This window comes from Balaenoptera borealis, assembly GCF_965194805.1.
Source record: "Balaenoptera borealis genome assembly, chromosome: 19".
Taxonomy (NCBI): domain Eukaryota; kingdom Metazoa; phylum Chordata; class Mammalia; order Artiodactyla; family Balaenopteridae; genus Balaenoptera; species Balaenoptera borealis.
The window spans coordinates 28,164,289-28,186,938 of record NC_138878.1 but is presented as its reverse complement, the minus strand read 5'-3'; the positions used below and the strand labels follow the sequence as shown (position 1 = coordinate 28,186,938).

The 22,650-nt window shown below is 58.5% G+C and overlaps 4 long non-coding RNA genes across 4 annotated transcripts; all 4 read right to left on the bottom strand.

Annotated features, from left to right (window-relative positions):
- Nucleotides 1–3,286: 3,286 nt before the first annotated feature.
- On the bottom strand, nucleotides 3,287–4,482 carry LOC309616434. The gene is made up of 2 exons (XR_014237473.1): nucleotides 4,242–4,482; nucleotides 3,287–3,517 (listed from the first exon to the last, which is right to left on the bottom strand). It is a non-coding gene; the product is annotated as an uncharacterized lncRNA (long non-coding RNA).
- Nucleotides 4,483–8,643: 4,161 nt separating this feature from the next.
- Nucleotides 8,644–9,844, bottom strand: LOC309616431. Its single transcript, XR_014237470.1, has 2 exons — nucleotides 9,604–9,844; nucleotides 8,644–8,874 (listed from the first exon to the last, which is right to left on the bottom strand). It is a non-coding gene; the product is annotated as an uncharacterized lncRNA (long non-coding RNA).
- Nucleotides 9,845–14,007: 4,163 nt separating this feature from the next.
- LOC309616437 lies at nucleotides 14,008–15,207 on the bottom strand. Its single transcript, XR_014237476.1, has 2 exons — nucleotides 14,967–15,207; nucleotides 14,008–14,238 (listed from the first exon to the last, which is right to left on the bottom strand). It is a non-coding gene; the product is annotated as an uncharacterized lncRNA (long non-coding RNA).
- A 4,191-nt stretch (nucleotides 15,208–19,398) lies between these two features.
- On the bottom strand, nucleotides 19,399–20,594 carry LOC309616438. The gene is made up of 2 exons (XR_014237477.1): nucleotides 20,354–20,594; nucleotides 19,399–19,629 (listed from the first exon to the last, which is right to left on the bottom strand). It is a non-coding gene; the product is annotated as an uncharacterized lncRNA (long non-coding RNA).
- Nucleotides 20,595–22,650: the final 2,056 nt, after the last annotated feature.

The window sequence follows — 22,650 nt, the reverse complement described above, 5'->3', positions numbered from 1 at the left end:
CTGGCTTGGCCGGAGCCGGGGAGCGGTGTCAGAGACCGCAGGCGCATGTGACCCTCACCGCCGTTTCGCCCACCCCGTGTGTCCCCAGGCGTTGGCAGCCCCGGTCCCCACCACGGTCCTTTGGAAGCACTTTTCCGGTACCGTCTCCTGTAACCGCCCCGCGATGAACATTGCCTTCGGCCGCTAGTCGTCACTTGTGTTTTCCTTTCCTGGAGGGATCATGGCGCATTTCTCCGGGGGCTCCTTTGCCTAAACTTTGCCGGGGCGCTCCTCACCGTGGCCGGTCCACCCCACGCCAGGGTGGAGGTTCCCTGATCATGGGATGCTCCCCAGGGAAGGCATCACTGTAGGCGATAGGCAGACCTGGCATGAAATAACAAAGCGACACAAGTGGAGAGTTCCCTTTGGGTAGTCCTGACGATTACACACCATGGAGTCCATGCCAAGCCTTGTTAATCACTTTTGCTCTTTGAATTGTCACACCAACCCGGAAGGGAGCTAGTAGTCAGCAGCCCGTTTCCCAAAGGCCAAACTACCTACAGTACGAGGAGGCTACAGTAAAGGCAGGCACACGGTGCTGGGGAGTGGTGCCCTGCTTCTGTGGTCTTGTGGCTTCGCAGCTGAAAGAGAGAGTCAGTGAGAAAGCTCCCCTTTGGCCCAGAGCTGTGTCTTCAGCCCGTCTCTACCGTGTCCAGCTGAATCCTGGGGGGAGACCGAAGTGACAGAATAGGAATGTATTTATGCTTTTGTGGCTTCCTTCTGACTCTCTCCTTCAGCAGTGTTCAAGAGGCTTCTTTTGGTACAACGTATTTCAGAAAATCCCTGAAAAGAAAATGGTAAGGAAATCCTGGTGCAGGTGACAGCAGAGATGGCAGGATCCTTCTGCATCTGTTAGGAGGACACCGACTGTCTTGCTCACGGCTTTCTATCTGTAGTGTCAATGGCTCCTTGCGTGAAGGGAGGATAACCCCCTCCGGGGAAGTGGTCCCATGCTCACAGGGTTGATGAGGACGACCCAGAACACAGAGCTAAACACACCATCCTTGCTTGCGTGTCTGGAAGGAGAACAATGTCTCCTAGGCTAATGATAACAAATAAATAATAGGTGATATGATCGATTACTCCCTGAGTGCCCAGTATATTCTGACATTCTTTGCACGGATTCAGTTCTTTCATCCCGAGAGCCAGACACTATTTTTTTGCCCTTTAGAGCAGCGGAGACTGAGCCACAGCGAGGTTATGTCCCATGGCTATCTGTGGCACAGATGGGACTGGCCCTCCTGCAGGCTGACTGCAGCCCCCCGCCCAACCGGACAGCATGTCATGCCATGAAAGGTGAGGACACTGAACACCTGGCCCAGAGGCAGCAGTGGGAAAGCACTGAGCAGCTGGCAGTCAGAACCCTCTGCACAGCTCTGTGACCTCTCTGGGCTTCAGCCTCCCACCTCTGCAGCCAGGAGCACAGCTGGACTGTCTCCGAAGACCCTTGCGGCCCTGAAAAAGGAGAGGCCGGATTCAGCCTCCAGTGATGTCATAACCGGCACCATGTGGCCGGGAGGTGAGACAGCTGTAGTGTAGGTTTGGTCCTTTGAGTCTAGGCTGTGTGCCCTTGGGTAAGTTGCTCAACCTCTCTGGAATTGGCACCGTCGCTCCAGACCATGCAGGTTCACTGAGTGTGTCCAAATGCTGTGGCGGTGACTCGTTCCATGGGGCTTGTTGGAGGAGATCCCCACGCCCTCTGGCACTGGGTAAGCAAGGTTCCTATCCACCTCTGCCCTCACCATGAGCTTGCTTGCAAAGCAGGGAGCCTTTCTCCAGGAGCTTGTTGGGAGCTAAAGGATTCTCCGTGCACAGATGTCAGTGTGGAGATAGCGATCAGAAAGGACACCGTTCGGGAAGCCCGAGCTAGGAGCCAGGCCACTGTCTCGCTTATTCCCCCTCTTGGAAATTAATCTTTTCTGTAGAAAGGAGGAAATGACATCTCAGAGAGTATCAGTGACTTGCCAGGTCAGGAAGTGGCACGGTGGCTGTGAACCCGGGTGCCTGACACCAGCACCCACGCACGCAGCACGGGCCGGCTCCCGAAATGCCCTCTTCACACAGGGCACCTGTGGCCGATCTTGGTCCTGACTTCTGAGCCTCTTGTCTCCTCTTTCTCTTGGAGTGCCCATGAAATAGGAATTCCCTCCCCAGACCGCCAGGGGGCCCAGCACCTGAACTATATCACCTGTCCCCTCAGCACACACGTCTTGCTAATAAACACCACCAGGCCCTCCGCACTGCAGCACCACCATCACTCTGCAGCGGAACACGTGAAGTCCTCCTTCTGAAACCAAGTCTCCGGGAAACGGCTGGGAAATGCCCACCAGACAAATCCAAGTCACTTTCGGGGTGTCAGGTAGCCACGGGCTGGATTTTGAGGGAAGGGACGATGTCAGGCTGATCTAGGGAGGCACTGGCGAAGATTCAGGGCCAAGCCCCTGCAGGGAGCCGTCAGGGGTGGCGAGTGTCCTGTCCGTAGCCCTGGGCGAGCCAAGACTGATGTTGCGTGTGGGGAGGCAGGGGGCAGAGCTGCTCCAGGCGTGTGTGGTCCACACAGTGGGGCATGTGTGAAGTGTTCCCGGGACTCAGGCACACACTTCAATGTATGTGCAGCCTATGAGAGCCTCTAATTTTCAGAATTGCTCCTCCACGTGTTAAGGTGATTTTACGTGTTGAAGGGAAAAATGGGTTTCCCATATCGTGTCCTTTTACATTTTTTCTTAGCGATTCCTTTTACTGACCAGGGTGAAAACTGTGGCAGAAAATACAAATAGGTCTTTCCAGGGTGTGTTAGACGCAAGCCCCGTGTAGAAGTCAAACAAGAGGGGTGTGTGGGATTCCATCCCCTCTGGGTGCTTTTCCAGGCTCTCATCACCGAGGACTGAGTTTGGCAGGGGCCCCCAGAGAAGGAAAATGAGAAACGGACCACTTGCTCTGCAATCCATACTCCTAAGGGGAATAGAGGGAGTGCGTCCTCTGTGTGTCCGATGCCCTGTGTCTTCTGGGCGAGGCTTTCATTTGGAGCTGAGAAGCTGAAGCTCACATTAACCTAAGCGGCTAAGACGCTCCGTGTGTGTGTGTGTGTGTGTGTGTGTGTGTGTGTGTTTTCGGGGGTGGGGGTGGGGGTGGGGTCCTCTTTGGTCCAGAGCCGAGGTCTCTGCACTTCCAGCCCAGTTCCCCACGCCAGCCCTGATGGGCACGGAGTCTCTTTGTCCAAGACAGACAAAGGAAGACAGAGCCAGAATGAAGTCAACAACTTTTATTACAGCTCACATATTTCATAGAAAAAGGAATGTAGCGTCAGGTCCGGTTGTATGAAAAACGGTAAAATGCAGGTTCGTCCTGGTTGCTCTGTTGACACCCGGGGCAGGCTCTCCGCGACATCAGGCACAGCAGCTGCACTTGTCCGAGGCCCCTTTGCAGACGCAGCCCTGGGCACACTTGGCGCAGCCCACGGGGCAGCAGGAGCAGCAGCCTGGGGAAGCGAGGGCAGCGTGCGGTCGGACCACGCGTTGTCCGGAGCCACCCTTCCCAGCAGCAGGCCTGGCCCCAGCTGCCCTCAGGCCCAGACCCTGAGTTTAGGATGGTGTCCTCTGCCCTGAGATCATTGCTCTCAGACACTAGGTTCAGGTTGCCTGCCCCATCTGTGCCCAGGACAGGGCACAGAGCCTTGGAGAGACAGTGAGCAGGGCCTCTGGGGACGAGAGAAAGCCAGCGCCCAGCACCGTCAGTGATGTGAGCAAAGTCCTCAGGATCAAAGTGGAGGCAAAGCCCTGACAGAGCAGCTCCCGCTCGGGATAGGGAAGCTCTGGGCTGCTTCGACAGGAAGGGGCTGCCCCAGGTCCGAGAAACCACACACGGTCACTAGTTCATGTCCCTAAAGTGCTTCAGTCCCTGAGAGGATTCAGAAGCGTGACTCAAGAGGCAGGAGGACTAGTTCTACTGACAGGTCTGAGGTTGTTTGTCAATGACCCGTCTGGGCCTCAGTCTCCCTGTTCTCTAGTGCGCGCCTGGGTCTCGGTCATCTGGAAGGTGATTCCAGCTCTGATTGTGAATCCCTTCCTGGTGAGGGGGGTGGGTGGGTGGTGGGGGTTACCGGGAAGTTTGGTCACTGTCCTGCTCCTGCCTGCTGAGCTCTGGGCTCCCTGCTCGCACTCAGCCCAGACCCCGCATTCCCAGAGAAGGCCCCGCACACTCACTCTTCTTGCAGGAGGTGCATCTGCAGGCTTTGCAGGTGCAGGAGCCAGCGCAGCTGCAGGAGCCGCCTGCCAGGAAGGGAAAGGCCCGCGGTGAGCAGGGAGAGGGATGCAGGAGCTAGAGCAGACGGTCAGCAATGCCTCCCTGAGCCCTCCTCCTCTGTCAGGACCCAGCCCTGGGAGCTCGTGTCCACTCAGGCGGATAGAGAAGCCCCAGCTCCTCTCTTCTGGTCCAAGGAGAGTAGGTCCCCTCCTGATGGACTCCACAGGGAAGGTCCCAGGCTCCAGACCCAGCCCAGGCTGACTGGGGCTGGGGGCCAGGGCCCATGGCCTGAACCCGAAAGAGGCAATGTCCCCTCCTCCCATCAAGTCCTGGCAGCTCCGAGGCCTCCTCCAAACACTGGGTCCCGGTCTAGCAGTCCCCTGACCAGCTGGGTGACCTCAAGAAGGACAGCCTGGAGCCTCCGTGCCCTCAGTGTTAACGGAGAGGCAAAGGGAGACTGACGTGCTCTCAGGAGCCTGGCAGGCAAGAAAGCCCTGGACCCGTGACAGGAGTCCTCCTGAGCTCCAACTCAAAACCCTCCCTTCTCGTCCTGTGCCTGCGAAGGGGGGCATCCTAAGGCTCAAAGCCAGGATTCCCTTACCAGTGGGGCAGGAGCACTTGGGGTCCATCTGGAGGAGGAGTGAGGCCCGAGGTCCAAAGCAAGGGGCGAAGCGGCTTCACTGGTCCGGTCGGGGGCGTGTGGGAGCCAGGAGCCCGTGGGCTCAGTTATAGGCCGAGGAGGCGGCCCGGGCGCAGAGGCCCCGCCCCCGCCTTGCACCCGCCCCGCGGATCCGCGCCCGCGCCCGCGCTGCCCGCGGCGCCCTGGGCCGGGCTGTGAGCAACACGCGGGGCCGAGCGCACGATTCCACTTCGGTGCCGGCTGGAGCGGAGGAAGCGGGTGCCGTGCGGTAAGCGGTGTCCCAGCCCCCTGGCCGCCCCTTCGCGATGTGGCCGACGGGAGCAGCCCCCCTGTTGCCGGGTTGTGCAGGAATCCAGCTCCCGCGTCCTCCGGTCTTCCCCGCCCCAGGCCGCGCGCCGCCGGCCTCCGGGTTGCCGTTTCCTGCAGCCTGAGAACAGCCCCCGCCTCCCGCTCGTGTCCCTGGCTTGGCCGGAGCCGGGGAGCGGTGTCAGAGACCGCAGGCGCATGTGACCCTCACCGCCGTTTCGCCCACCCCGTGTGTCCCCAGGCGTTGGCAGCCCCGGTCCCCACCACGGTCCTTTGGAAGCACTTTTCCGGTACCGTCTCCTGTAACCGCCCCGCGATGAACATTGCCTTCGGCCGCTAGTCGTCACTTGTGTTTTCCTTTCCTGGAGGGATCATGGCGCATTTCTCCGGGGGCTCCTTTGCCTAAACTTTGCCGGGGCGCTCCTCACCGTGGCCGGTCCACCCCACGCCAGGGTGGAGGTTCCCTGATCATGGGATGCTCCCCAGGGAAGGCATCACTGTAGGCGATAGGCAGACCTGGCATGAAATAACAAAGCGACACAAGTGGAGAGTTCCCTTTGGGTAGTCCTGACGATTACACACCATGGAGTCCATGCCAAGCCTTGTTAATCACTTTTGCTCTTTGAATTGTCACACCAACCCGGAAGGGAGCTAGTAGTCAGCAGCCCGTTTCCCAAAGGCCAAACTACCTACAGTACGAGGAGGCTACAGTAAAGGCAGGCACACGGTGCTGGGGAGTGGTGCCCTGCTTCTGTGGTCTTGTGGCTTCGCAGCTGAAAGAGAGAGTCAGTGAGAAAGCTCCCCTTTGGCCCAGAGCTGTGTCTTCAGCCCGTCTCTACCGTGTCCAGCTGAATCCTGGGGGGAGACCGAAGTGACAGAATAGGAATGTATTTATGCTTTTGTGGCTTCCTTCTGACTCTCTCCTTCAGCAGTGTTCAAGAGGCTTCTTTTGGTACAACGTATTTCAGAAAATCCCTGAAAAGAAAATGGTAAGGAAATCCTGGTGCAGGTGACAGCAGAGATGGCAGGATCCTTCTGCATCTGTTAGGAGGACACCGACTGTCTTGCTCACGGCTTTCTATCTGTAGTGTCAATGGCTCCTTGCGTGAAGGGAGGATAACCCCCTCCGGGGAAGTGGTCCCATGCTCACAGGGTTGATGAGGACGACCCAGAACACAGAGCTAAACACACCATCCTTGCTTGCGTGTCTGGAAGGAGAACAATGTCTCCTAGGCTAATGATAACAAATAAATAAATAAATAGGTGATATGATCGATTACTCCCTGAGTGCCCAGTATATTCTGACATTCTTTGCACGGATTCAGTTCTTTCATCCCGAGAGCCAGACACTATTTTTTTGCCCTTTAGAGCAGCGGAGACTGAGCCACAGCGAGGTTATGTCCCATGGCTATCTGTGGCACAGATGGGACTGGCCCTCCTGCAGGCTGACTGCAGCCCCCCGCCCAACCGGACAGCATGTCATGCCATGAAAGGTGAGGACACTGAACACCTGGCCCAGAGGCAGCAGTGGGAAAGCACTGAGCAGCTGGCAGTCAGAACCCTCTGCACAGCTCTGTGACCTCTCTGGGCTTCAGCCTCCCACCTCTGCAGCCAGGAGCACAGCTGGACTGTCTCCGAAGACCCTTGCGGCCCTGAAAAAGGAGAGGCCGGATTCAGCCTCCAGTGATGTCATAACCGGCACCATGTGGCCGGGAGGTGAGACAGCTGTAGTGTAGGTTTGGTCCTTTGAGTCTAGGCTGTGTGCCCTTGGGTAAGTTGCTCAACCTCTCTGGAATTGGCACCGTCGCTCCAGACCATGCAGGTTCACTGAGTGTGTCCAAATGCTGTGGCGGTGACTCGTTCCATGGGGCTTGTTGGAGGAGATCCCCACGCCCTCTGGCACTGGGTAAGCAAGGTTCCTATCCATCTCTGCCCTCACCATGGGCTTGCTTGCAAAGCAGGGCGCCTTTCTCCAGGAGCTTGTTGGGAGCTAAAGGATTCTCCGTGCACAGATGTCAGTGTGGAGATAGCGATCAGAAAGGACACCGTGTGGGAAGCCCGAGCTAGGAACCAGGCCACTGTCTCGCTTATTCCCCCTCTTGGAAATTAATCTTTTCTATAGAAAGGAGGAAATGACATCTCAGAGAGTATCAGTGACTTGCCAGGTCAGGAAGTGGCACGGTGGCTGTGAACCCGGGTGCCTGACACCAGCACCCACGCACGCAGCACGGGCCGGCTCCCGAAATGCCCTCTTCACACAGGGCACCTGTGGCCGATCTTGGTCCTGACTTCTGAGCCTCTTGTCTCCTCTTTCTCTTGGAGTGCCCATGAAATAGGAATTCCCTCCCCAGACCGCCAGGGGGCCCAGCACCTGAACTATATCACCTGTCCCCTCAGCACACACGTCTTGCTAATAAACACCACCAGGCCCTCCGCACTGCAGCACCACCATCACTCTGCAGCGGAACACGTGAAGTCCTCCTTCTGAAACCAAGTCTCCGGGAAACGGCTGGGAAATGCCCACCAGACAAATCCAAGTCACTTTCGGGGTGTCAGGTAGCCACGGGCTGGATTTTGAGGGAAGGGACGATGTCAGGCTGATCTAGGGAGGCACTGGCGAAGATTCAGGGCCAAGCCCCTGCAGGGAGCCGTCAGGGGTGGCGAGTGTCCTGTCCGTAGCCCTGGGCGAGCCAAGACTGATGTTGCGTGTGGGGAGGCAGGGGGCAGAGCTGCTCCAGGCGTGTGTGGTCCACACAGTGGGGCATGTGTGAAGTGTTCCCGGGACTCAAGCACACACTTCAATGTATGTGCAGCCTATGAGAGCCTCTAATTTTCAGAATTGCTCCTCCACGTGTTAAGGTGATTTTACGTGTTGAAGGGAAAAATGGGTTTCCCATATCGTGTCCTTTTACATTTTTTTCTTAGCGATTCTTTTTACTGACCAGGGTGAAAACTGTGGCAGAAAATACAAATAGGTCTTTCCAGGGTGTGTTAGACGCAAGCCCCGTGTAGAAGTCAAACAAGGGGGGTGTGGGATTCCATCCCCTCTGGGTGCTTTTCCAGGCTCTCATCACCGAGGACTGAGTTTGGCAGGGGCCCCCAGAGAAGGAAAATGAGAAACGGACCACTTGCTCTGCAATCCATACTCCTAAGGGGAATAGAGGGAGTGCGTCCTCTGTGTGTCCGATGCCCTGTGTCTTCTGGGCGAGGCTTTCCTTTGGAGCTGAGAAACTGAAGCTCACATTAACCTAAGCGGCTAAGACGCTCCGTGTGTGTGTGTGTGTTTTGGGGGGTGGGGGAGGGTCCTCTTTGGTCCAGAGCCGAGGTCTCTGCACTTCCAGCCCAGTTCCCCACGCCAGCCCTGATGGGCACGGAGTCTCTTTGTCCAAGGCAGACAAAGGAAGACAGAGCCAGAATGAAGTCAACAACTTTTATTACAGCTCACATATTTCATAGAAAAAGGAATGTAGCGTCAGGTCCGGTTGTATGAAAAACGGTAAAATGCAGGTTCGTCCTGGTTGCTCTGTTGACACCCGGGGCAGGCTCTCCGCGACATCAGGCACAGCAGCTGCACTTGTCCGAGGCCCCTTTGCAGACGCAGCCCTGGGCACACTTGGCGCAGCCCACGGGGCAGCAGGAGCAGCAGCCTGGGGAAGCGAGGGCAGCGTGCGGTCGGACCACGCGTTGTCCGGAGCCACCCTTCCCAGCAGCAGGCCTGGCCCCAGCTGCCCTCAGGCCCAGACCCTGAGTTTAGGATGGTGTCCTCTGTCCTGAGATCATTGCTCTCAGACACTAGGTTCAGGTTGCCTGCCCCATCTGTGCCCAGGACAGGGCACAGAGCCTTGGAGAGACAGTGAGCAGGGCCTCTGGGGACGAGAGAAAGCCAGCGCCCAGCACCGTCAGTGATGTGAGCAAAGTCCTCAGGATCAAAGTGGAGGCAAAGCCCTGACAGAGCAGCTCCCGCTCGGGATAGGGAAGCTCTGGGCTGCTTCGACAGGAAGGGGCTGCCCCAGGTCCGAGAAACCACACACGGTCACTAGTTCATGTCCCTAAAGTGCTTCAGTCCCTGAGAGGATTCAGAAGCGTGACTCAGGAGGCAGGAGGACTAGTTCTACTGACAGGTCTGAGGTTGTTTGTTAATGACCCGTCTGGGCCTCAGTCTCCCTGTTCTCTAGTGCGCACTTGGGTCTCGGTCATCTGGAAGGGGATTCCAGCTCTGATTGTGAATCCCTTCCTGGTGGGGGGGGGGGGGTGGGGGGGTGGTGGGGGTTACCGGGAAGTTTGGTCACTGTCCTGCTCCTGCCTGCTGAGCTCTGGGCTCCCTGCTCGCACTCAGCCCAGACCCCGCATTCCCAGAGAAGGCCCCGCACACTCACTCTTCTTGCAGGAGGTGCATCTGCAGGCTTTGCAGGTGCAGGAGCCAGCGCAGCTGCAGGAGCCGCCTGCCAGGAAGGGAAAGGCCCGCGGTGAGCAGGGAGAGGGATGCAGGAGCTAGAGCAGACGGTCAGCAATGCCTCCCTGAGCCCTCCTCCTCTGTCAGGACCCAGCCCTGGGAGCTCGTGTCCACTCAGGCGGATAGAGAAGCCCCAGCTCCTCTCTTCTGGTCCAAGGAGAGTAGGTCCCCTCCTGATGGACTCCACAGGGAAGGTCCCAGGCTCCAGACCCAGCCCAGGCTGACTGGGGCTGGGGGCCAGGGCCCATGGCCTGAACCCGAAAGAGGCAATGTCCCCTCCTCCCATCAAGTCCTGGCAGCTCCGAGGCCTCCTCCAAACACTGGGTCCCGGTCTAGCAGTCCCCTGACCAGCTGGGTGACCTCAAGAAGGACAGCCTGGAGCCTCCGTGCCCTCAGTGTTAACGGAGAGGCAAAGGGAGACTGACGTGCTCTCAGGAGCCTGGCAGGCAAGAAAGCCCTGGACCCGTGACAGGAGTCCTCCTGAGCTCCAACTCAAAACCCTCCCTTCTCGTCCTGTGCCTGCGAAGGGGGGCATCCTAAGGCTCAAAGCCAGGGTTCCCTTACCAGTGGGGCAGGAGCACTTGGGGTCCATCTGGAGGAGGAGTGAGGCCCGAGGTCCAAAGCAAGGGGCGAAGCGGCTTCACTGGTCCGGTCGGGGGCGTGTGGGAGCCAGGAGCCCGTGGGCTCAGTTATAGGCCGAGGAGGCGGCCCGGGCGCAGAGGCCCCGCCCCCGCCTTGCACCCGCCCCGCGGATCCGCGCCCGCGCCCGCGCCCGCGCTGCCCGCGGCGCCCTGGGCCGGGCTGTGAGCAACACGCGGGGCCGAGCGCACGATTCCACTTCGGTGCCGGCTGGAGCGGAGGAAGCGGGTGCCGTGCGGTAAGCGGTGTCCCAGCCCCCTGGCCGCCCCTTCGCGATGTGGCCGACGGGAGCAGCCCCCCTGTTGCCGGGTTGTGCAGGAATCCAGCTCCCGCGTCCTCCGGTCTTCCCCGCCCCAGGCCGCGCGCCGCCGGCCTCCGGGTCGCCGTTTCCTGCAGCCTGAGAACAGCCCCCGCCTCCCGCTCGTGTCCCTGGCTTGGCCGGAGCCGGGGAGCGGTGTCAGAGACCGCAGGCGCATGTGACCCTCACCGCCGTTTCGCCCACCCCGTGTGTCCCCAGGCGTTGGCAGCCCCGGTCTCCACCACGGTCCTTTGGAAGCACTTTTCCGGTACCGTCTCCTGTAACCGCCCCGCGATGAACATTGCCTTCGGCCGCTAGTCGTCACTTGTGTTTTCCTTTCCTGGAGGGATCATGGCGCATTTCTCCGGGGGCTCCTTTGCCTAAACTTTGCAGGGGCGCTCCTCACCGTGGCCGGTCCACCCCACGCCAGGGTGGAGGTTCCCTGATCATGGGATGCTCCCCAGGGAAGGCATCACTGTAGGCGATAGGCAGACCTGGCATGAAATAACAAAGCGACACAAGTGGAGAGTTCCCTTTGGGTAGTCCTGACGATTACACACCATGGAGTCCATGCCAAGCCTTGTTAATCACTTTTGCTCTTTGAATTGTCACACCAACCCGGAAGGGAGCTAGTAGTCAGCAGCCCGTTTCCCAAAGGCCAAACTACCTACAGTACGAGGAGGCTACAGTAAAGGCAGGCACACAGTGCTGGGGAGTGGTGCCCTGCTTCTGTGGTCTTGTGGCTTCGCAGCTGAAAGAGAGAGTCAGTGAGAAAGCTCCCCTTTGGCCCAGAGCTGTGTCTTCAGCCCGTCTCTACCGTGTCCAGCTGAATCCTGGGGGGGGGACCGAAGTGACAGAATAGGAATGTATTTATGCTTTTGTGGCTTCCTTCTGACTCTCTCCTTCAGCAGTGTTCAAGAGGTTTCTTTTGGTACAACGTATTTCAGAAAACCCCTGAAAAGAAAATGGTAGGGAAATCCTGGTGCAGGTGACAGCAGAGATGGCAGGATCCTTCTGCATCTGTTAGGAGGACACCGACTGTCTTGCTCACGGCTTTCTATCTGTAGTGTCAATGGCTCCTTGCGTGAAGGGAGGATAACCCCCTCCGGGGAAGTGGTCCCATGCTCACAGGGTTGATGAGGACGACCCAGAACACAGAGCTAAACACACCATCCTTGCTTGCGTGTCTGGAAGGAGAACAATGTCTCCTAGGCTAATGATAACAAATAAATAATAGGTGATATGATCGATTACTCCCTGAGTGCCCAGTATATTCTGACATTCTTTGCACGGATTCAGTTCTTTCATCCCGAGAGCCAGACACTATTTTTTTGCCCTTTAGAGCAGCGGAGACTGAGCCACAGCGAGGTTATGTCCCATGGCTATCTGTGGCACAGATGGGACTGGCCCTCCTGCAGGCTGACTGCAGCCCCCCGCCCAACCGGACAGCATGTCATGCCATGAAAGGTGAGGACACTGAACACCTGGCCCAGAGGCAGCAGTGGGAAAGCACTGAGCAGCTGGCAGTCAGAACCCTCTGCACAGCTCTGTGACCTCTCTGGGCTTCAGCCTCCCACCTCTGCAGCCAGGAGCACAGCTGGACTGTCTCCGAAGACCCTTGCGGCCCTGAAAAAGGAGAGGCCGGATTCAGCCTCCAGTGATGTCATAACCGGCACCATGTGGCCGGGAGGTGAGACAGCTGTAGTGTAGGTTTGGTCCTTTGAGTCTAGGCTGTGTGCCCTTGGGTAAGTTGCTCAACCTCTCTGGAATTGGCACCGTCGCTCCAGACCATGCAGGTTCACTGAGTGTGTCCAAATGCTGTGGCGGTGACTCGTTCCATGGGGCTTGTTGGAGGAGATCCCCACGCCCTCTGGCACTGGGTAAGCAAGGTTCCTATCCACCTCTGCCCTCACCATGAGCTTGCTTGCAAAGCAGGGAGCCTTTCTCCAGGAGCTTGTTGGGAGCTAAAGGATTCTCCGTGCACAGATGTCAGTGTGGAGATAGCGATCAGAAAGGACACCGTTCGGGAAGCCCGAGCTAGGAGCCAGGCCACTGTCTCGCTTATTCCCCCTCTTGGAAATTAATCTTTTCTGTAGAAAGGAGGAAATGACATCTCAGAGAGTATCAGTGACTTGCCAGGTCAGGAAGTGGCACGGTGGCTGTGAACCCGGGTGCCTGACACCAGCACCCACGCACGCAGCACGGGCCGGCTCCCGAAATGCCCTCTTCACACAGGGCACCTGTGGCCGATCTTGGTCCTGACTTCTGAGCCTCTTGTCTCCTCTTTCTCTTGGAGTGCCCATGAAATAGGAATTCCCTCCCCAGACCGCCAGGGGGCCCAGCACCTGAACTATATCACCTGTCCCCTCAGCACACACGTCTTGCTAATAAACACCACCAGGCCCTCCGCACTGCAGCACCACCATCACTCTGCAGCGGAACACGTGAAGTCCTCCTTCTGAAACCAAGTCTCCGGGAAACGGCTGGGAAATGCCCACCAGACAAATCCAAGTCACTTTCGGGGTGTCAGGTAGCCACGGGCTGGATTTTGAGGGAAGGGACGATGTCAGGCTGATCTAGGGAGGCACTGGCGAAGATTCAGGGCCAAGCCCCTGCAGGGAGCCGTCAGGGGTGGCGAGTGTCCTGTCCGTAGCCCTGGGCGAGCCAAGACTGATGTTGCGTGTGGGGAGGCAGGGGGCAGAGCTGCTCCAGGCGTGTGTGGTCCACACAGTGGGGCATGTGTGAAGTGTTCCCGGGACTCAAGCACACACTTCAATGTATGTGCAGCCTATGAGAGCCTCTAATTTTCAGAATTGCTCCTCCACGTGTTAAGGTGATTTTACGTGTTGAAGGGAAAAATGGGTTTCCCATATCGTGTCCTTTTACATTTTTTTCTTAGCGATTCTTTTTACTGACCAGGGTGAAAACTGTGGCAGAAAATACAAATAGGTCTTTCCAGGGTGTGTTAGACGCAAGCCCCGTGTAGAAGTCAAACAAGGGGGGTGTGGGATTCCATCCCCTCTGGGTGCTTTTCCAGGCTCTCATCACCGAGGACTGAGTTTGGCAGGGGCCCCCAGAGAAGGAAAATGAGAAACGGACCACTTGCTCTGCAATCCATACTCCTAAGGGGAATAGAGGGAGTGCGTCCTCTGTGTGTCCGATGCCCTGTGTCTTCTGGGCGAGGCTTTCCTTTGGAGCTGAGAAACTGAAGCTCACATTAACCTAAGCGGCTAAGACGCTCCGTGTGTGTGTGTGTGTTTTGGGGGGTGGGGGAGGGTCCTCTTTGGTCCAGAGCCGAGGTCTCTGCACTTCCAGCCCAGTTCCCCACGCCAGCCCTGATGGGCACGGAGTCTCTTTGTCCAAGGCAGACAAAGGAAGACAGAGCCAGAATGAAGTCAACAACTTTTATTACAGCTCACATATTTCATAGAAAAAGGAATGTAGCGTCAGGTCCGGTTGTATGAAAAACGGTAAAATGCAGGTTCGTCCTGGTTGCTCTGTTGACACCCGGGGCAGGCTCTCCGCGACATCAGGCACAGCAGCTGCACTTGTCCGAGGCCCCTTTGCAGACGCAGCCCTGGGCACACTTGGCGCAGCCCACGGGGCAGCAGGAGCAGCAGCCTGGGGAAGCGAGGGCAGCGTGCGGTCGGACCACGCGTTGTCCGGAGCCACCCTTCCCAGCAGCAGGCCTGGCCCCAGCTGCCCTCAGGCCCAGACCCTGAGTTTAGGATGGTGTCCTCTGTCCTGAGATCATTGCTCTCAGACACTAGGTTCAGGTTGCCTGCCCCATCTGTGCCCAGGACAGGGCACAGAGCCTTGGAGAGACAGTGAGCAGGGCCTCTGGGGACGAGAGAAAGCCAGCGCCCAGCACCGTCAGTGATGTGAGCAAAGTCCTCAGGATCAAAGTGGAGGCAAAGCCCTGACAGAGCAGCTCCCGCTCGGGATAGGGAAGCTCTGGGCTGCTTCGACAGGAAGGGGCTGCCCCAGGTCCGAGAAACCACACACGGTCACTAGTTCATGTCCCTAAAGTGCTTCAGTCCCTGAGAGGATTCAGAAGCGTGACTCAGGAGGCAGGAGGACTAGTTCTACTGACAGGTCTGAGGTTGTTTGTTAATGACCCGTCTGGGCCTCAGTCTCCCTGTTCTCTAGTGCGCACTTGGGTCTCGGTCATCTGGAAGGGGATTCCAGCTCTGATTGTGAATCCCTTCCTGGTGGGGGGGGGGGGTGGGGGGGTGGTGGGGGTTACCGGGAAGTTTGGTCACTGTCCTGCTCCTGCCTGCTGAGCTCTGGGCTCCCTGCTCGCACTCAGCCCAGACCCCGCATTCCCAGAGAAGGCCCCGCACACTCACTCTTCTTGCAGGAGGTGCATCTGCAGGCTTTGCAGGTGCAGGAGCCAGCGCAGCTGCAGGAGCCGCCTGCCAGGAAGGGAAAGGCCCGCGGTGAGCAGGGAGAGGGATGCAGGAGCTAGAGCAGACGGTCAGCAATGCCTCCCTGAGCCCTCCTCCTCTGTCAGGACCCAGCCCTGGGAGCTCGTGTCCACTCAGGCGGATAGAGAAGCCCCAGCTCCTCTCTTCTGGTCCAAGGAGAGTAGGTCCCCTCCTGATGGACTCCACAGGGAAGGTCCCAGGCTCCAGACCCAGCCCAGGCTGACTGGGGCTGGGGGCCAGGGCCCATGGCCTGAACCCGAAAGAGGCAATGTCCCCTCCTCCCATCAAGTCCTGGCAGCTCCGAGGCCTCCTCCAAACACTGGGTCCCGGTCTAGCAGTCCCCTGACCAGCTGGGTGACCTCAAGAAGGACAGCCTGGAGCCTCCGTGCCCTCAGTGTTAACGGAGAGGCAAAGGGAGACTGACGTGCTCTCAGGAGCCTGGCAGGCAAGAAAGCCCTGGACCCGTGACAGGAGTCCTCCTGAGCTCCAACTCAAAACCCTCCCTTCTCGTCCTGTGCCTGCGAAGGGGGGCATCCTAAGGCTCAAAGCCAGGGTTCCCTTACCAGTGGGGCAGGAGCACTTGGGGTCCATCTGGAGGAGGAGTGAGGCCCGAGGTCCAAAGCAAGGGGCGAAGCGGCTTCACTGGTCCGGTCGGGGGCGTGTGGGAGCCAGGAGCCCGTGGGCTCAGTTATAGGCCGAGGAGGCGGCCCGGGCGCAGAGGCCCCGCCCCCGCCTTGCACCCGCCCCGCGGATCCGCGCCCGCGCCCGCGCCCGCGCTGCCCGCGGCGCCCTGGGCCGGGCTGTGAGCAACACGCGGGGCCGAGCGCACGATTCCACTTCGGTGCCGGCTGGAGCGGAGGAAGCGGGTGCCGTGCGGTAAGCGGTGTCCCAGCCCCCTGGCCGCCCCTTCGCGATGTGGCCGACGGGAGCAGCCCCCCTGTTGCCGGGTTGTGCAGGAATCCAGCTCCCGCGTCCTCCGGTCTTCCCCGCCCCAGGCCGCGCGCCGCCGGCCTCCGGGTCGCCGTTTCCTGCAGCCTGAGAACAGCCCCCGCCTCCCGCTCGTGTCCCTGGCTTGGCCGGAGCCGGGGAGCGGTGTCAGAGACCGCAGGCGCATGTGACCCTCACCGCCGTTTCGCCCACCCCGTGTGTCCCCAGGCGTTGGCAGCCCCGGTCTCCACCACGGTCCTTTGGAAGCACTTTTCCGGTACCGTCTCCTGTAACCGCCCCGCGATGAACATTGCCTTCGGCCGCTAGTCGTCACTTGTGTTTTCCTTTCCTGGAGGGATCATGGCGCATTTCTCCGGGGGCTCCTTTGCCTAAACTTTGCAGGGGCGCTCCTCACCGTGGCCGGTCCACCCCACGCCAGGGTGGAGGTTCCCTGATCATGGGATGCTCCCCAGGGAAGGCATCACTGTAGGCGATAGGCAGACCTGGCATGAAATAACAAAGCGACACAAGTGGAGAGTTCCCTTTGGGTAGTCCTGACGATTACACACCATGGAGTCCATGCCAAGCCTTGTTAATCACTTTTGCTCTTTGAATTGTCACACCAACCCGGAAGGGAGCTAGTAGTCAGCAGCCCGTTTCCCAAAGGCCAAACTACCTACAGTACGAGGAGGCTACAGTAAAGGCAGGCACACAGTGCTGGGGAGTGGTGCCCTGCTTCTGTGGTCTTGTGGCTTCGCAGCTGAAAGAGAGAGTCAGTGAGAAAGCTCCCCTTTGGCCCAGAGCTGTGTCTTCAGCCCGTCTCTACCGTGTCCAGCTGAATCCTGGGGGGGGGACCGAAGTGACAGAATAGGAATGTATTTATGCTTTTGTGGCTTCCTTCTGACTCTCTCCTTCAGCAGTGTTCAAGAGGTTTCTTTTGGTACAACGTATTTCAGAAAACCCCTGAAAAGAAAATGGTAGGGAAATCCTGGTGCAGGTGACAGCAGAGATGGCAGGATCCTTCTGCATCTGTTAGGAGGACACCGACTGTCTTGCTCACGGCTTTCTATCTGTAGTGTCAATGGCTCCTTGCGTGAAGGGAGGATAACCCCCTCCGGGGAAGTGGTCCCATGCTCACAGGGTTGATGAGGACGACCCAGAACACAGAGCTAAACACACCATCCTTGCTTGCGTGTCTGGAAGGAGAACAATGTCTCCTAGGCTAATGATAACAAATAAATAATAGGTGATATGATCGATTACTCCCTGAGTGCCCAGTATATTCTGACATTCTTTGCACGGATTCAGTTCTTTCATCCCGAGAGCCAGACACTATTTTTTTGCCCTTTAGAGCAGCGGAGACTGAGCCACAGCGAGGTTATGTCCCATGGCTATCTGTGGCACAGATGGGACTGGCCCTCCTGCAGGCTGACTGCAGCCCCCCGCCCAACCGGACAGCATGTCATGCCATGAAAGGTGAGGACACTGAACACCTGGCCCAGAGGCAGCAGTGGGAAAGCACTGAGCAGCTGGCAGTCAGAACCCTCTGCACAGCTCTGTGACCTCTCTGGGCTTCAGCCTCCCACCTCTGCAGCCAGGAGCACAGCTGGACTGTCTCCGAAGACCCTTGCGGCCCTGAAAAAGGAGAGGCCGGATTCAGCCTCCAGTGATGTCATAACCGGCACCATGTGGCCGGGAGGTGAGACAGCTGTAGTGTAGGTTTGGTCCTTTGAGTCTAGGCTGTGTGCCCTTGGGTAAGTTGCTCAACCTCTCTGGAATTGGCACCGTCGCTCCAGACCATGCAGGTTCACTGAGTGTGTCCAAATGCTGTGGCGGTGACTCGTTCCATGGGGCTTGTTGGAGGAGATCCCCACGCCCTCTGGCACTGGGTAAGCAAGGTTCCTATCCACCTCTGCCCTCACCATGAGCTTGCTTGCAAAGCAGGGAGCCTTTCTCCAGGAGCTTGTTGGGAGCTAAAGGATTCTCCGTGCACAGATGTCAGTGTGGAGATAGCGATCAGAAAGGACACCGTTCGGGAAGCCCGAGCTAGGAGCCAGGCCACTGTCTCGCTTATTCCCCCTCTTGGAAATTAATCTTTTCTGTAGAAAGGAGGAAATGACATCTCAGAGAGTATCAGTGACTTGCCAGGTCAGGAAGTGGCACGGTGGCTGTGAACCCGGGTGCCTGACACCAGCACCCACGCACGCAGCACGGGCCGGCTCCCGAAATGCCCTCTTCACACAGGGCACCTGTGGCCGATCTTGGTCCTGACTTCTGAGCCTCTTGTCTCCTCTTTCTCTTGGAGTGCCCATGAAATAGGAATTCCCTCCCCAGACCGCCAGGGGGCCCAGCACCTGAACTATATCACCTGTCCCCTCAGCACACACGTCTTGCTAATAAACACCACCAGGCCCTCCGCACTGCAGCACCACCATCACTCTGCAGCGGAACACGTGAAGTCCTCCTTCTGAAACCAAGTCTCCGGGAAACGGCTGGGAAATGCCCACCAGACAAATCCAAGTCACTTTCGGGGTGTCAGGTAGCCACGGGCTGGATTTTGAGGGAAGGGACGATGTCAGGCTGATCTAGGGAGGCACTGGCGAAGATTCAGGGCCAAGCCCCTGCAGGGAGCCGTCAGGGGTGGCGAGTGTCCTGTCCGTAGCCCTGGGCGAGCCAAGACTGATGTTGCGTGTGGGGAGGCAGGGGGCAGAGCTGCTCCAGGCGTGTGTGGTCCACACAGTGGGGCATGTGTGAAGTGTTCCCGGGACTCAGGCACACACTTCAATGTATGTGCAGCCTATGAGAGCCTCTAATTTTCAGAATTGCTCCTCCACGTGTTAAGGTGATTTTACGTGTTGAAGGGAAAAATGGGTTTCCCATATCGTGTCCTTTTACATTTTTTCTTAGCGATTCCTTTTACTGACCAGGGTGAAAACTGTGGCAGAAAATACAAATAGGTCTTTCCAGGGTGTGTTAGACGCAAGCCCCGTGTAGAAGTCAAACAAGAGGGGTGTGTGGGATTCCATCCCCTCTGGGTGCTTTTCCAGGCTCTCATCACCGAGGACTGAGTTTGGCAGGGGCCCCCAGAGAAGGAAAATGAGAAACGGACCACTTGCTCTGCAATCCATACTCCTAAGGGGAATAGAGGGAGTGCGTCCTCTGTGTGTCCGATGCCCTGTGTCTTCTGGGCGAGGCTTTCATTTGGAGCTGAGAAGCTGAAGCTCACATTAACCTAAGCGGCTAAGACGCTCCGTGTGTGTGTGTGTGTGTGTGTGTGTGTGTGTGTGTTTTCGGGGGTGGGGGTGGGGGTGGGGTCCTCTTTGGTCCAGAGCCGAGGTCTCTGCACTTCCAGCCCAGTTCCCCACGCCAGCCCTGATGGGCACGGAGTCTCTTTGTCCAAGACAGACAAAGGAAGACAGAGCCAGAATGAAGTCAACAACTTTTATTACAGCTCACATATTTCATAGAAAAAGGAATGTAGCGTCAGGTCCGGTTGTATGAAAAACGGTAAAATGCAGGTTCGTCCTGGTTGCTCTGTTGACACCCGGGGCAGGCTCTCCGCGACATCAGGCACAGCAGCTGCACTTGTCCGAGGCCCCTTTGCAGACGCAGCCCTGGGCACACTTGGCGCAGCCCACGGGGCAGCAGGAGCAGCAGCCTGGGGAAGCGAGGGCAGCGTGCGGTCGGACCACGCGTTGTCCGGAGCCACCCTTCCCAGCAGCAGGCCTGGCCCCAGCTGCCCTCAGGCCCAGACCCTGAGTTTAGGATGGTGTCCTCTGCCCTGAGATCATTGCTCTCAGACACTAGGTTCAGGTTGCCTGCCCCATCTGTGCCCAGGACAGGGCACAGAGCCTTGGAGAGACAGTGAGCAGGGCCTCTGGGGACGAGAGAAAGCCAGCGCCCAGCACCGTCAGTGATGTGAGCAAAGTCCTCAGGATCAAAGTGGAGGCAAAGCCCTGACAGAGCAGCTCCCGCTCGGGATAGGGAAGCTCTGGGCTGCTTCGACAGGAAGGGGCTGCCCCAGGTCCGAGAAACCACACACGGTCACTAGTTCATGTCCCTAAAGTGCTTCAGTCCCTGAGAGGATTCAGAAGCGTGACTCAAGAGGCAGGAGGACTAGTTCTACTGACAGGTCTGAGGTTGTTTGTCAATGACCCGTCTGGGCCTCAGTCTCCCTGTTCTCTAGTGCGCGCCTGGGTCTCGGTCATCTGGAAGGTGATTCCAGCTCTGATTGTGAATCCCTTCCTGGTGAGGGGGGTGGGTGGGTGGTGGGGGTTACCGGGAAGTTTGGTCACTGTCCTGCTCCTGCCTGCTGAGCTCTGGGCTCCCTGCTCGCACTCAGCCCAGACCCCGCATTCCCAGAGAAGGCCCCGCACACTCACTCTTCTTGCAGGAGGTGCATCTGCAGGCTTTGCAGGTGCAGGAGCCAGCGCAGCTGCAGGAGCCGCCTGCCAGGAAGGGAAAGGCCCGCGGTGAGCAGGGAGAGGGATGCAGGAGCTAGAGCAGACGGTCAGCAATGCCTCCCTGAGCCCTCCTCCTCTGTCAGGACCCAGCCCTGGGAGCTCGTGTCCACTCAGGCGGATAGAGAAGCCCCAGCTCCTCTCTTCTGGTCCAAGGAGAGTAGGTCCCCTCCTGATGGACTCCACAGGGAAGGTCCCAGGCTCCAGACCCAGCCCAGGCTGACTGGGGCTGGGGGCCAGGGCCCATGGCCTGAACCCGAAAGAGGCAATGTCCCCTCCTCCCATCAAGTCCTGGCAGCTCCGAGGCCTCCTCCAAACACTGGGTCCCGGTCTAGCAGTCCCCTGACCAGCTGGGTGACCTCAAGAAGGACAGCCTGGAGCCTCCGTGCCCTCAGTGTTAACGGAGAGGCAAAGGGAGACTGACGTGCTCTCAGGAGCCTGGCAGGCAAGAAAGCCCTGGACCCGTGACAGGAGTCCTCCTGAGCTCCAACTCAAAACCCTCCCTTCTCGTCCTGTGCCTGCGAAGGGGGGCATCCTAAGGCTCAAAGCCAGGATTCCCTTACCAGTGGGGCAGGAGCACTTGGGGTCCATCTGGAGGAGGAGTGAGGCCCGAGGTCCAAAGCAAGGGGCGAAGCGGCTTCACTGGTCCGGTCGGGGGCGTGTGGGAGCCAGGAGCCCGTGGGCTCAGTTATAGGCCGAGGAGGCGGCCCGGGCGCAGAGGCCCCGCCCCCGCCTTGCACCCGCCCCGCGGATCCGCGCCCGCGCCCGCGCTGCCCGCGGCGCCCTGGGCCGGGCTGTGAGCAACACGCGGGGCCGAGCGCACGATTCCACTTCGGTGCCGGCTGGAGCGGAGGAAGCGGGTGCCGTGCGGTAAGCGGTGTCCCAGCCCCCTGGCCGCCCCTTCGCGATGTGGCCGACGGGAGCAGCCCCCCTGTTGCCGGGTTGTGCAGGAATCCAGCTCCCGCGTCCTCCGGTCTTCCCCGCCCCAGGCCGCGCGCCGCCGGCCTCCGGGTTGCCGTTTCCTGCAGCCTGAGAACAGCCCCCGCCTCCCGCTCGTGTCCCTGGCTTGGCCGGAGCCGGGGAGCGGTGTCAGAGACCGCAGGCGCATGTGACCCTCACCGCCGTTTCGCCCACCCCGTGTGTCCCCAGGCGTTGGCAGCCCCGGTCCCCACCACGGTCCTTTGGAAGCACTTTTCCGGTACCGTCTCCTGTAACCGCCCCGCGATGAACATTGCCTTCGGCCGCTAGTCGTCACTTGTGTTTTCCTTTCCTGGAGGGATCATGGCGCATTTCTCCGGGGGCTCCTTTGCCTAAACTTTGCCGGGGCGCTCCTCACCGTGGCCGGTCCACCCCACGCCAGGGTGGAGGTTCCCTGATCATGGGATGCTCCCCAGGGAAGGCATCACTGTAGGCGATAGGCAGACCTGGCATGAAATAACAAAGCGACACAAGTGGAGAGTTCCCTTTGGGTAGTCCTGACGATTACACACCATGGAGTCCATGCCAAGCCTTGTTAATCACTTTTGCTCTTTGAATTGTCACACCAACCCGGAAGGGAGCTAGTAGTCAGCAGCCCGTTTCCCAAAGGCCAAACTACCTACAGTACGAGGAGGCTACAGTAAAGGCAGGCACACGGTGCTGGGGAGTGGTGCCCTGCTTCTGTGGTCTTGTGGCTTCGCAGCTGAAAGAGAGAGTCAGTGAGAAAGCTCCCCTTTGGCCCAGAGCTGTGTCTTCAGCCCGTCTCTACCGTGTCCAGCTGAATCCTGGGGGGAGACCGAAGTGACAGAATAGGAATGTATTTATGCTTTTGTGGCTTCCTTCTGACTCTCTCCTTCAGCAGTGTTCAAGAGGCTTCTTTTGGTACAACGTATTTCAGAAAATCCCTGAAAAGAAAATGGTAAGGAAATCCTGGTGCAGGTGACAGCAGAGATGGCAGGATCCTTCTGCATCTGTTAGGAGGACACCGACTGTCTTGCTCACGGCTTTCTATCTGTAGTGTCAATGGCTCCTTGCGTGAAGGGAGGATAACCCCCTCCGGGGAAGTGGTCCCATGCTCACAGGGTTGATGAGGACGACCCAGAACACAGAGCTAAACACACCATCCTTGCTTGCGTGTCTGGAAGGAGAACAATGTCTCCTAGGCTAATGATAACAAATAAATAATAGGTGATATGATCGATTACTCCCTGAGTGCCCAGTATATTCTGACATTCTTTGCA